At 33.9% G+C, this 13,647-nt stretch overlaps 1 long non-coding RNA gene across 3 annotated transcripts; it reads right to left on the bottom strand.

Annotated features, from left to right (window-relative positions):
• Window positions 1-1,813: 1,813 nt before the first annotated feature.
• LOC128013352 (uncharacterized) lies at window positions 1,814-13,402 on the bottom strand. 3 transcript variants are annotated; one of them, XR_008183300.1, is made up of 4 exons: window positions 13,126-13,402; window positions 11,343-11,494; window positions 9,426-9,605; window positions 1,814-2,752 (listed from the first exon to the last, which is right to left on the bottom strand). It is a non-coding gene; the product is annotated as an uncharacterized LOC128013352 (long non-coding RNA). The 3 variants fall into 3 exon arrangements; XR_008183301.1 differs by lacking the exon at window positions 13,126-13,402 and having other exon boundaries at window positions 1,814-7,936; window positions 11,343-11,631; XR_008183299.1 differs by lacking the exon at window positions 13,126-13,402 and having other exon boundaries at window positions 11,343-11,616.
• Window positions 13,403-13,647: the final 245 nt, after the last annotated feature.

Genomic DNA, 13,647 nt, shown 5'->3' with positions numbered 1-13,647 from the left:
CTAATAAAAGCTGTTCTTTTGAACTTTCCATTCATTAGAGAATCCTAAAAAATGTTTCCCAATAATTACATAAATAATGAATAAATAAATGAACTATTTTCAACATTAAGAATAACAAATATTTCTTAAGGATATTAGGATGATTCCTGAAGGATCACGTGACACTAAAGACCAGAGCAATGATGCTGAAAATGCAACTTTTAAAACAGCAATAATTACATTTTTAAAAGTATAAAAAGAGGAAATATTAACCTGTTTTAAATTGTAATAATATTTTACATTATTACAGCTTCAACTGCATTTTTAATCAAATAAACGCAGCTTTGGTGAGCATAGTTGACTTAAAAAAAAAAATGTAAACAAATTTACAAACCCCAAACTTTTGAATGGAAGTGTGTTTATGAAACAATATTTTTTTAAATGCCAAGTATATATAAAGCTCTCTGCAATTTTATATAGTAGTCCGATATTTCATAAAATGTTAAAATTACAGTAATTTTCACAAACATACTATTTTGAAGCCTCACTGTCTTTACACGTGTAAACAATATACAAATATAAAATGCAAATGCACAAATAATTCTTCAAAAAACAGCATTTAAAAAAATCTGTTATTATTACCCAATACTCTGCATAACACATAAACTCCACTCTACACCACAACGGTAAATCCCAAAAAGATAAAAACTCTCTAAATCCCAACATAACAGATCATTTGCAACACTTAAAAGTCTCCCTCTTTCCTCATCCTTCTCAAAACAAATAAAATAACACTTCATTTCAACATTTATTCTCCCCATTATGGCAATCCTGGGAACTAGAAACCCCCTGGCTGAATGAACAAACATGATTCTTTTAATCTCTAAGCAAATAGATGAAATGCTCCCTGACGAAGAACTGTGCTCCATTAGTTCAATCTATAAGTAACTTGAGCAGGTAGCAGAAATCTATTTTTGAGTAAGCGATCATATTCGAGGAACAACAGGGCACTGTGTACACAAATGGATCCGACAGGAAGTGCGGACAGCAGCGGTAAACATCAGCCGTGGCCTGGATTTACTGTACTAATGTCAGATAGAGGAAAAATACCCCGATGCGCTTTGAAGCGCCAGCCCTGATTCGCATGGATTTATTTCGTCTCCTCCTTTTGTCCATGACAACTCCCATTATTTTAGGATCACTAACTGAGACGAAGTCAAATCCCAGTGATTCAAAACAAACTGGCCTGGATCAGCCACATTATTTTAGAACGGCTCATCACTGCAGTACAGATTACATCTGACCTCCTTTCTGCTCCCCGTTTGGTACTTGTGTTGTAATTTGTTGTGGTAAAATGTCTCAAAATATGATCATCAAATTCGAATTAAGGAAATCAAATTCACTATCATCAATCACACAAATCTTTTCTCCAGAAGGACTGACAAGATATAGAGCTCAACAGTAACCACAGTCTGAGTTTACAAAAGCAGGCTTAATTTATCATGCATTTTCTATATAATCATTTCTGAAGTTTTGTCAGTAAACAGTTCTAACCCTTGAACCAAATTAGCAATAAACCACAACATTTGATTTTAAGATTCAAAACAGTGTTTCAGAGGAAAATTTACTTCTTAAAGGAACGAGCAAATTACTTTAAAAAGTGGTGTGATGAATCAATCAGATCTGTTTTTAGCAGTTTTAATGTTATGAAATCACTAATATGTATTTTATTTAGGTGGCTACCTAGCTTCTTTTTTTTCCAAGGAGATGCAGACAAAAATGCAGTAAAATCAGTAATATTGTAAAATACTTTTGCAATTTAAAACAGCTTGACTCAATTGTAATATATTTTAATATGTAATTTATTCCTGCCATGCAATGCTGTATTTTCAGTCTTCAGTGTCAGAAATCATTATAATATTTTGATTGCTGTTCAATGTTTATTGTCATCAATGTTGAAAACAGTTGTGCTTCTCCATTTTTTGTGGAAACCATGATATATTCTTCAGGATTCTTGATGAATGGAAAAAACAATATGAACAAAGGAGATTTGGGTTGTTCAGTGGTCCTCAAGGTTTTTTTTTTTTTTTTTAATGGTCCGCCAGCTGAAATGAGCACCACTGCACTATACAAAATAAGCAATGAGTTTCAGTACAGGCTCCATTTCACCCATTCATGAAGCTTTAATTACTGAACATTATCGGTTCTAATACTGCTGCTGTACTGCATAAAAATGCATGAGATGTTACCAGCACAGGCAGAAATATGATCATTCTGCTCACGTTACCTTTCCGCTATTACCAATTATTTCTGCTGAATAAACACTGTGTCAAGGGAGGAGCCACAAGGTGCATTTTCCTACAAATTAGTCAGGAAAGGACCTGTCCCCCTTCACACGAGCGACAGCGTAATCGATATTCCTCACTTATTTTAATGTCTAAAGCACAGCTACGGAGACAAAGAGGCAATTTGGTATTTAGCATTAACTGCTCAGAGCTGCAGTTCTGTAAGTTTTTGGATGTCAAGCAAAATGCCAATGCAAGAAGTGCACCGGCTGTGGAAGATTAGAAGATTTTAATGAAGATTTTCACCCCAGACAGGGCCAATTCTAGCCAAACTAGGCTGTTGCCTGTTAAGGAGACGCCAACCAAGGAAACAGCAGCTATGGCATTAAAATAGCCTGAAACAGCCTTGAACGAGGGAATTCAGATCTGGTCTTTAGTGTGTTGAAGCTCTGTGAGAAGGTGTAGACTGTTGACTGACTGCGGTAAACCTAGAGAGGAAACAGAAAAAGAGATCTGAATGTCTTTTGGAGATCCAAGAACAAACTTTCAATTTTACAAAAGCACAATTCATCACAGTGCATTACTCATGCTGTTTGTCGGGGGAAATGTTGTATAATTTATTATTAGTGATGTGGAGTATTTATCTAACAGCCCTCTATTGTTATTAGAGATATAATGCAGAATATAGAGCATGGCCTTGTTTAGGCACTGTTTACACTAGTGCGATTTTAGTTTTAAATTTTTTTTTTAAATTTCCACATTCAAAAATGGAGACTTTTGGAAAAAGCTGCTGACCATGTTTTAGTTTGAAAACTCTGGGGTTGCGTTTCAGTGTAAACGGACCAAAACGGAGACTTTCATAAATGATGGCATGGCTTCCCACGTGATCGTGTAATCATATCATGAACAGTAATCAAGCTCATTGATGAACCTGCCAGTGACTAGCAACCAACTTCTTTTTTACACTTTTATGTACATGCCCAGTGTGCATGAATGGTCACGTGACTTGTGTTTCCAGTTATGTAGTGTAGACGGAGATTGTTTCTGAAACTCCAGTGAAAACGCAGATCGTTTTAATTCTAAAACGCAGTTTTAAAACGAAAACGCAAATGGGGCCTTAGTATTTACAAACGGCCTGTAAAACCCCAAACCCAAGTCACCCCACACTGTTTGTACTACTTCAAACAGTGCTTTTACTTTTCTAAGCTCTCAGCAATCAATGACGATAAAATGCACACACAAAAAAATAAAAAGCTGAATATCATAAACACTTGAGTCGCGAAAGAGCTGTTTAGAATCTATAAAAAAAATAACCTATGCACCACAACAACCAATCAAAAAAATTCAAAACGCCTAGCAACACACTAACCAAAAGTTTGCAATGACCCCCTTTTTCTTTGCTTGTTCCCTATAAAAGTGTGTCCTCATAAATATTTCAGCTCACACATTTTTGAAATTTGTGTGGCTTTGATCAAATTTTTTGTAATATCATCAAAGCCATACAATGATTATTAAATTACAGCACACACAAGGCACACTACAGCGGCTCAATCTCACCTACTTTCCCTCTCCACTATTATTCATGTAGGTAGGTGTTAATTTAGGTCTTATGTAAAGCGTTGCAGTGAGGCTCAGGAGGTTCAGTGTTATTCCAAGGCATTAACCCAAAGCTTTAGCAGTATAATAAGAATTAGCATTTCATACAACTTTTCAATGAGTATTACAATTACTGGTACAAGCCATATTCTGAAATATTAGCAAAATTATGCTGCATTATTAAGAACCAAGACTTGCATTGTACGACATTCACAATACACATTATGAGGGTTAAAATGATGATGACGGTTGCCTTCATTCACTGAACGACCATTTAAAAGTTCAAAGTTCTCAGCTCACAATTTCGACACATAATTTCAAATCGGCACGCTTACAAATTGATTATTTTAACATCAAGAGAAACTCTTCCTCAAATATAACCACGGTACTTAATGAACAGATTCTTATTTGCCCGCTGGGTGTCTTCTGACACACTCTGAAAGAGTGCTCATTATTGACTCATTAATGAAAATCTTAATTAAGAACATCATTCACGGCACTGCCATTCAAATTTGTGCTTGTCTGTTATGAGAACGTCTAAATCTTCGTTTAACTTCCAGTTAAATGAAGGCATTGCATGATGAACATTTATACATCTCAATGAAGTGGTAATTGGCTGTTTGTGTCTCAGAAAATATACCCACTGCAACTAATCACAGACAAACCTAAGAATCACTCTGCATGGCAAATTTGTACTCTATTGTCTTTCTGTACATATACTGTTAAATAGAGATGTTGCCATTTTTCGTGCATTCTGGATTTATTTCTATCATATAAACTACAGTAATTTCAACCACTCCTGGTCATTTTCTCAGAGGACCATAGATGTTTCACAATCAAAGACATATAATTATGACAGGATACATATTAGTAGTACAGACAATCTACATAATCAATTAAATCATTTTAAGAAGGAAATGTGAGTTGACAATCCACTGTTAGTGACACACCTCTCCTCAACAAAATGTTTGTAGCACAAATGGTGTGGGACGAGTTACACAATAAAGTTTAATGGGCTTAAGGATTTGATTCAAACTTGTCCAGACAAAACAGGTGTTTTTAGTTATGATGCTATGACTTAAGAAATTCAAGTGATCAATTATTAAACAGAGAGAGATGGGAGGAAAGAAGGAATGCATATATGATCACTTATACACACGTCTGGCGGCTCACCTTTGCCATCTTCTGGTTAATAATAAAATAAAGAGTTTGAGATTGAGACTGTAACATGCAAGATAATTTTCAATCATCTGACCTAACATTTTGCCATATAAACAGACTATTTTTTTTTTTTTTCAGTTTTAAATTAAACAAGTTCTACAATGACCCGGTGTGATATTTGTAAAGGCAGGGTTTTATCAGTAAGTCTATTTCACAGTTGACCTGTCTTCCCTGAAAATCTAAAAAGCTCTCTATAGCCAGTAAATTGGTGGCTTGAGCTTTTTGAGCTCCAGATAAAATGTTGAAAACTATCATTTTCCAAGAGCTGTAGGCACAAATCTCACTAATAATCAAACAATGCACGTTTTCACGATACCACAATCCCACAATTTGCATTTCACTGCTTTGCTTTGCCATTGTTGTTCTATTTAAACATGCAGACATGTCTGACTGTTGCGCTAGGTCAACATTTACTGTGGTTTGGCCAATCTTCGCGGTCAAAATCAAGTCATTACAAAAGTATCTCCCTTTGCAAAGTCTGCATGCAATTTAAGTTGGTCACACTTGGTTTAAATAAAAATTGTAGGTAGTGATTAATATAATTAATATATAAATTAAAGCTGCGGTAGGGAACTTTTGATGCTCTAGCAGTTAATAAACAGAACTGCTTGCGTCTTGCAGAAGAACATCGTAGCCGGAACTACTTCTCTCTGTTTATGTCTATGAAGAATCACAAAGGTACTGGGTTACTCCGCCGCGGTACCCCGAAGCAATCTAAAATAGTCCGAATATAAACACTTATTATAGGTGCACCCTAGTGATTCAGGACAAGCTAAAAACACGGTTTGGAAAATGGATTCATGGTGTACTCGCTTATTATATACATTTTTCTACATTTTGAACACAAACAAAGTTACGGACCGCAGCTCTGATTGGTTATTTTTTATGACTTTCTGCAAATGGCAATAGGAGCACTGGGAGGAGCCAGAGGAGCTTGATTTTTTTCACAGATTATCTGTCTCATATTCTACTGTCAGGACATAATGACAGGTTTAATAAATATGTAAAAAATATTTTTTTTAAAAAAGTTCCCTACAGCACCTTTAACATATGGTGATGAAATACTTTTTTTTTTTAGGTGAATATCACCAAGAAAACAATTCATTACAATGTCTAAACGAATTGTACTAGCTACAAGATGAACACTGCAACATTATAGTATTAATACTGAAGTCATCTGAAGCCATTTTCATGACAATATATAACTAGCAAGATGGTGGCAACTTTGTTTGTTTGATAGAGAAAGAGCAAGTCTATAGAAGCTTGTTTCTGCCACGGAATAAAACAAAAAATAAAATAAAATAAATACAAATCTAATGGGGTCTTTTTCATAAATCAGACAACACGCAATAAACTGGAATACAAAAAAGAACTTGCAATTCTAATTAAAATAAAAGTCTAGTGTAGCGACTGAATTCAAAACTGTAATATAAAAAGTTGCAATTATCTTTATTTTTTTATTTCGTGGTGAGAATTCTGATTAAAGAAATGAGAAATGCAAGATCTAAACACAATTGTGGGAGAAAAAGTAGCAAACAAGTTTTATTTATTTTTTTATTCTTTGGCTGAAACAAGCGTCCACACAAGTCAGTGTGATACGAGTAACATTAAAGAAGCACCAGCTCTATTGCACTTCCATGAACAACAATGAATATTAGGAATTTACAGACCATTGGATGCAGCAACTGATTGATCTAATATAACATATTTAACTGTATTTTATGAACTAACAGAAATCTTTAAGGTAATTTCAGACAAACATTGAGTATGAAATCCTCATATGGCAAGATAACTCCTTGAAAATGAATGAGGGAAGCATCTATGCTGCAGGCACTCAGGATTTACAGTTCCCATAAAGAAGAGGCGTGGAGCGAGACATTTTCTGTGGCCTGTGTACAGTATCCTGCCTTATCTCCACCTCTCAAACTGCTCTCACAGGATTCTGATGACAGTAAAGCAGTTCTCCTGCATGAATTGAAGTGCCTTAATGCCTGCAATGGCATTTTGAAAGCAATTTCAGGAGACCGTGAATTTGCCATCACATGGGTTGAGACATTACGATGGCAGATTTGGTCATAGCTAAAACTGACATTAATGCGGAATGGTGCACATTATTTGGATGTTTGTTTCAGACGTATGAGGTCTAAGGTAAATGCTTTTAGATGTGTTTATTGATTTTGCACTCGGAGAACATTTAGGGCTTTCAAATCTACTCTGTTGTGCTGTTTTGTCTACGGGAAGCTTCTTAAACAAGTTTAAGAACGTAACAAAAAGGTCAAATTCCATTTTCACCTCTGTTTTTTTCATTTCCAAGAATAATATTCTTTATCCACCAGCTATTTTAGTACGTGCCATTTGAAGAAAAAAGGCAAATTAACAAACAAACAAAAAAACATTTCAGTTAAAGTATGCAGAGCTCTAGAGAAGCAGCTCTGAATTAAACATGCAAAATTATGCATGATAATGACATTTTTGAAATGACATGTATGAATTTTTTTTAAATAGGAAATGAGGGAAAAGCAATTGTCACTATCACAGCTCATATCTTCACCTCTTCATCACTGCTGCCTGAAAAAAAGATTGGAAATTTGCTTGTAACTAGAAGAGAACATCCAGGGACAAACTTACCTAATCTTGCTGTACCTGTACAATGAATATTGAAATGAAGTTCAGCCCAAAGGCTATTTTGCTTGGAAAATTAAATTATTACATGCTGGCCAATGTAGCTGAAAGCTGTGACAGTTTAGACCGCTCTAGATCAGTGGCTCTCAACCTTTATAACTCCAAGGTCTCTCTTCGTCAAAGTCAATTTTTGGAGGCCCCCTACACAGACTTTGATTTTTCCTCTTGTAGTTCTGTTGAAAATAATGAAAAAAGGGTGCTTTTATACAATTCATTATTATATTATAAGGAAAGCAAAAAAAAAAAAAAACATAAGAAAGCTGTAATGCAGTGGAAGTTCTCTCTCTTTCTCTCTTTTTTTTGGACATTGCTCATAACATTATAAAAAGGACATATGCCATTTTTTTGGTAAGTCCTTAAGATTTGTTTTTAATGTTCATGAAAGAAGTCTCTGATGCTCGCTAAGGATTCTAAATAATTAATTTTAATATATTAAAATGTAAAAAAATAAAACATAAAATAAAATTAGGCCATAAATTCCTCACCCTCAAGGCATCTTAGGTGTATATGGCTTTCTTATTTCAGACGAATCCAGTCGGAGTTATAATAAAAATTGTCTTTGATCATTCAAGCTGTTTAATGCCACTCAGGTGGTGTTACTGTGCTTCAGTCCAAAAGATGTTAAATAAAAAGCCCCCATCCTTAAAGTGTCTCACAGATCCGATCAGATAGCAAATCCATGCATTTTTTGTAAGAAAAATAACCATATATAAAAACATAATAATCCCTTTATTTTAGTTCACGTTTACTGTTGTACTGTACATGGAAGCAGTTCAGGGTGGATGATGATGTATGAGGTCGGCTTTGTGAAGTTCAGCCCAAAGGCTGGATTCTCGGAATGGATTCGTCTGTGGGAAGAAAGTCTTAAATACCTAGAATACCTTGAGGGTGAGTAATTGACAGCCTAATTTTCAATTTTAAGACATCACTCTTGGAAGTTTACTGAGGCCACCTAGTGGTACTGTAATACAGGTAATAAGAGAAGTTAGAAATCAACCTTCCTTGAAAATTAAAACTAGGACAAACACAGGAGTGTTGGCAGCCTAAAAAACTAATCCACACTCTGAAATAAATATTTAGCTTGGCAATTCTAGTTTGGATATTGTTAGAAAGGTAGATGGAGGGAAATCATTTTTAACCAGAGTGAAAATGAAAAGTGTGTGAGAGTGAAGTTTGGGCATCTTTGTGTCTGCCTGATGACCTAAAAATTGTAAATGATTCCATTACAGAATGATGATGACAAACGTGTGCTCCGTGGAGATAGAAGCTGTGGAATTCTGTACTGTACAGCCATCTAGTGGCAGCATATGAGTGCATATATATATATATATATATATATATATATATATATATACACACACACACACACACACACAAAAGAAAATAAAAAAAATGTGACAATGTGCTCCAATTAAAATGTCATGATGAAAAACGACTCAAGTGTAAATAAATAAAAAAATGAAAACAAACAACCAACATATCTGTTTCAGTCCAATGCATTTAACCAATGAACCTGTGCGCATAAAATCAGAAGTGAAAGTCTATTTGCATGAGGAGGGAGGAGTGATTCTCCCAGAATAGAACAGCACGGTGCCAGATGTTCACTGCCCCGAAGGGAGCCCCGTTTTACATTCATAAATAAATGATGCATGCGACTCCTACCTGTCATAGGGGACTCAGATATGGCTTCATTCCCAGGAGAGAGCAGGACCTACTGGGAAGCATCAGGATTGCCTGGCTTATGGGATCTTGTCATGTGTTATTCTGCAGACAGGAATTTTATTGCAGCTGAATAACCCATTCTGCTCACTTTCTTCAGCCCTCAGTCACCTCTGACATCTTCTGCACACACAAATGGAGGAGAAATGCAGAATATAGATACATTTTGCTTTATCAACTTTTATTCATTATTTTGAACTCACTTAAAAATAACTCTGATTTAAGGGACATCAAGGCAATTTCAAGGAAACTGAAACAGTGTGTGCAAAATATTTGTGTGAGATGATAATATGCTTCGAATCAACAGATAAAATATTATGTTTCTGGAGAAAATTGTTAGATAAAATATATATTGTAGTTCTGTTGAAAAAAAAATATTAACTGATTTTACTCATATCAGACACATTATTTAATAGGACTAAAAACAACCTGATTACATTAAACAGACTATTAATTTAACAAAAAAATAGCTGTAACAGCTAAACTGGAACACTTACAGAAACGTTACGAGTGTACAAAAACATTAACATACACAAACTAAATCTTTATTCAACAAAGCAAATTAATAGGGTAAAATAAAGTAAATTTTGTGGTCAGTTGCATAAACAGCTTAAACTAGTCTTTAAAAAGTAGTCATCAAATTTTTTTCTGAAATAGAAATGCTTCTTGTATTCATTTATATATTAAGTGCGGTCAAATGATTAATTGTGATTGATCACATCAAAAATAAGTTTTTGTTTGCATTGTATATTTATTATGTATATATAAATACACACACATACAGTGTATATTTTGAAAATATCCATATTTATATTTATATAATTTATATTATAATTATTAATTAATATTAAAAGTATATTTAATATATAAAATATTTTTTTCTGAACTATATACATGCATGTGTGTTATTATACATACATAATAAATATACACAGTACACACATATTATGCAAACAAAACGTATTTTGGATGCAATTAATCATTTATATATATAGAGAGAGAGAGAGAGAGAGAGAGAGAGAGAGAGATGTGTAATACTAAAGACAACAATGATTGCATCTCAGCATGTAATCCTTTTTTCAGTATACAGTAAATAAATGTGTTACTTGTAAAATACTTTAGGGACCTTTTTTTGGAAGAATTAATTGATGACTTGAAATCATGTTACATGTGGATTGAAGAGAGCACAGGATCCTCTTTTTATTTTTCATCAAATTTGTCATACATTTTTAAAGTCACTTATAAAAAAGTAGATTAGTCTAATTTGAATCCAAAATGACTGATTACTCTTTGTCTAACTGCTAGCTGCTCAAACTAGCTCTAAATAAAGAGTGGCTATGTTTATGTAACTAGGACTTTCAGCCCCTCCCTGCAAAACGTTTACTTTAAACTCAGAACTCTTTCACCTTTATGATACACTTTAATTTCTATTATTTAGAGGAGGTTGTGAGATATCTACTCTAATACGAATCATTGAACTTCTTCCGTGTGGAAACATTTCCTATTCCACCCAGTGTAAGCAGAATATTTACACTGACAAGATCATTTGCATTAACAGAACTTTAACCTTCTCTGGTCTTTATAACCTTGTCAGTTTAGTGTTTCATACAAGAGCAACATTAAATGACAGTAGAGCTGACAACAGCTATGTTTTCCATCATTCCCATCTGCATACTGGCCATTGGTATTCAAGGTAGGTCAAATAAGCAATGATTTATATTTTTTAATGAGACATGATGAAGAGATTTCTAACCATTTATTATACAGGCTCAAAAGGACAAGTGACAGTGACTCAGACTCCTCAAGTCCTAACTTCTCAACGTGATGAAACGGTCAAAATAAACTGCAAAACCAACTCACCGGTTGCTGACTGTAGTCTCTGGAGGAACTGCATGTTCTGGTACCAGCACAAACCTGGACAGGCTCCCAAACTCCTCATTTATTACATACACCAGCGCCCCTCAAACATCCCATCTAGATTCAGCGGCAATGGCGCTCACACTGACTTCACTCTGACCATCAGTGGAGTCCAGAAAGAAGACGAAGCACAATATTACTGTATGCCCCGACACAAGATTGACAACAAGTATGTGTTCACACAGTGATAAAGGGTCGTACAAAACCCTCCCTCAGTCTCATTCACACTGACTGAACTGAAACACACAGGTGCTGATGGGGAGGAAGTGAAACTGGTTATAGTACAATTTAGCATTTAAAGATTTAAGTTTATTTTACATACTGTTTTAGACTTTTATTCATTTAATGTGCCAGTAAATCTGAGATGAAATCTAGATTATGCATTAGAGAATCATGTTTAAATTACAGATCAAGTTTTCAGTGCTATTTAACTATTTATAATGTAATTTTAATACTTTTGAACTGAGCTGTTGTTCTCAGTGATATTTTTTTTTTTATATAACATTTAATTCACTCTAACATCCTTTTTTATTATAGTTAGGACAAGAAAACATTTAGACAAAATGCTAAAAATATTTACATTTTACTTGTTAGGAGCAATTAACACCATTTATTTATTACAATAAATGAAGCAAAATCTATTTAATTGTATTGCTTAATCCTCCCCTATTTGTTTTATAAAATATAATATAAAATATTTTTACATTAAAATTAAAATATTATTTACAAATATTAATACAGTTGTAAAATAATATTAGATTACTGAACAGCAACAGTAAACAATATATATATATATATATATATATATATATACATATATATATATATATATATATATATATATATATATATAATTACTTTTATTAGCTTTATTTTGAACTTCTTTTAATGTCATTGTCATATATTTTTTTTTTAATTTTTTACTGTAAAATACAAAAGTGCATTTTTTTTATGTATACCGCGTTTGACTTGCTTAAACTATAAGATTTAAAGTTCTGTTACATACTTTATACCAAAACCTGCTATACATGAAATTACACCAAAATAAATTTTTATGCTTATATAATACAACTTGAATTACTTGAATTTTATAGGATGTACAAAATAAAATATGATCATAGGTCAATACTGTTGCATTAGGAGCCAATCTCGTTTTGCCCTTCATTATCCTTCATACTATTATTTTATGGCCTGAAACTGTACACTATTAAACAGGTTAGTAAAATATAAAAAAAATAGACTTTTAGTTTTAGTTTCTTTATATTTAGTTAGATATATACATTAACTTTAAATGCACAATTCTGGTGTTCAACTGAAGATCATTTTCATGTGAACAGCACAATTTGCATGGTCATTTCAGCGGCGTGATACTGTCAGCTATATAATCCTGTGTTTTCCTTTTCAGAACTATGACCTGCTTTTATGATAATCAAACCACAAAAAATGGCATTTTTAATTTTTCTCATCATCTTCTTTATGTCACTGACTCTTTCTGTTCAAGGTAACTTTCAGCTTTAATCTCTACTATTCTGTTATATATTTTTTTCAAGTACTTTGTGTCTTAATAATTGTATGACTATTAACAGATTCCGATCAAGTGACAGTGACAGTGACTCAAATCCCTTCGCAGAAGACTGTTGGATCAGGACAATCAGTTACAATAGCATGTAAAACCAGTCATAATGTTGGTAACTGGTGTGATAGTAAATATTGTCTTAGCTGGTACCTCAAGAAACCGGGAGATGCTCCTAAACTCCTCATCTATCAAGGACATATCCGATATTCTTCCATCCCATCTCGATTTAGTGGAAGTGGATCTGATAAAGATTTCCAGCTGGTCATCAGTGGAGCTCAGAATGAAGACAGTGGAGAGTATTATTGCTTCGGTGACTTAGGTGGTCATAGATTCACACAGTGATTAAGACCAGTACAAAAACCTTCTTCAAGAACCTGGGATCAACCACAGATGCTGTAAGAGGAACTGAAACAGGTTAATAACACACAAACATACCAGTGGTGAAGCAGATATTTTATTAAAAAAAAACAGAGATCTCAGAGAAACTCAGAGATCTCAAATCTCTTCTCGAATCTGCCTGGTGACAGACGAAATGTTGCCAAGACATATCGTGATATTTAGCTCCTGCAATATTTACCAGGGTAACCTCGCCAAAAATCTTGTAGTTTATCCCCCTCAAAGCACCATAAGGCTAGTGACTTTTGTGTAGCAATTGGGTGTTGTGAAAACCTG

The sequence above is a fragment of the Carassius gibelio genome, chromosome B24 (assembly GCF_023724105.1).
Source record: "Carassius gibelio isolate Cgi1373 ecotype wild population from Czech Republic chromosome B24, carGib1.2-hapl.c, whole genome shotgun sequence".
NCBI classification, from domain to species: Eukaryota; Metazoa; Chordata; class Actinopteri; order Cypriniformes; family Cyprinidae; genus Carassius; species Carassius gibelio.
This window is presented reverse-complemented; position numbering and strand designations above follow the sequence as displayed.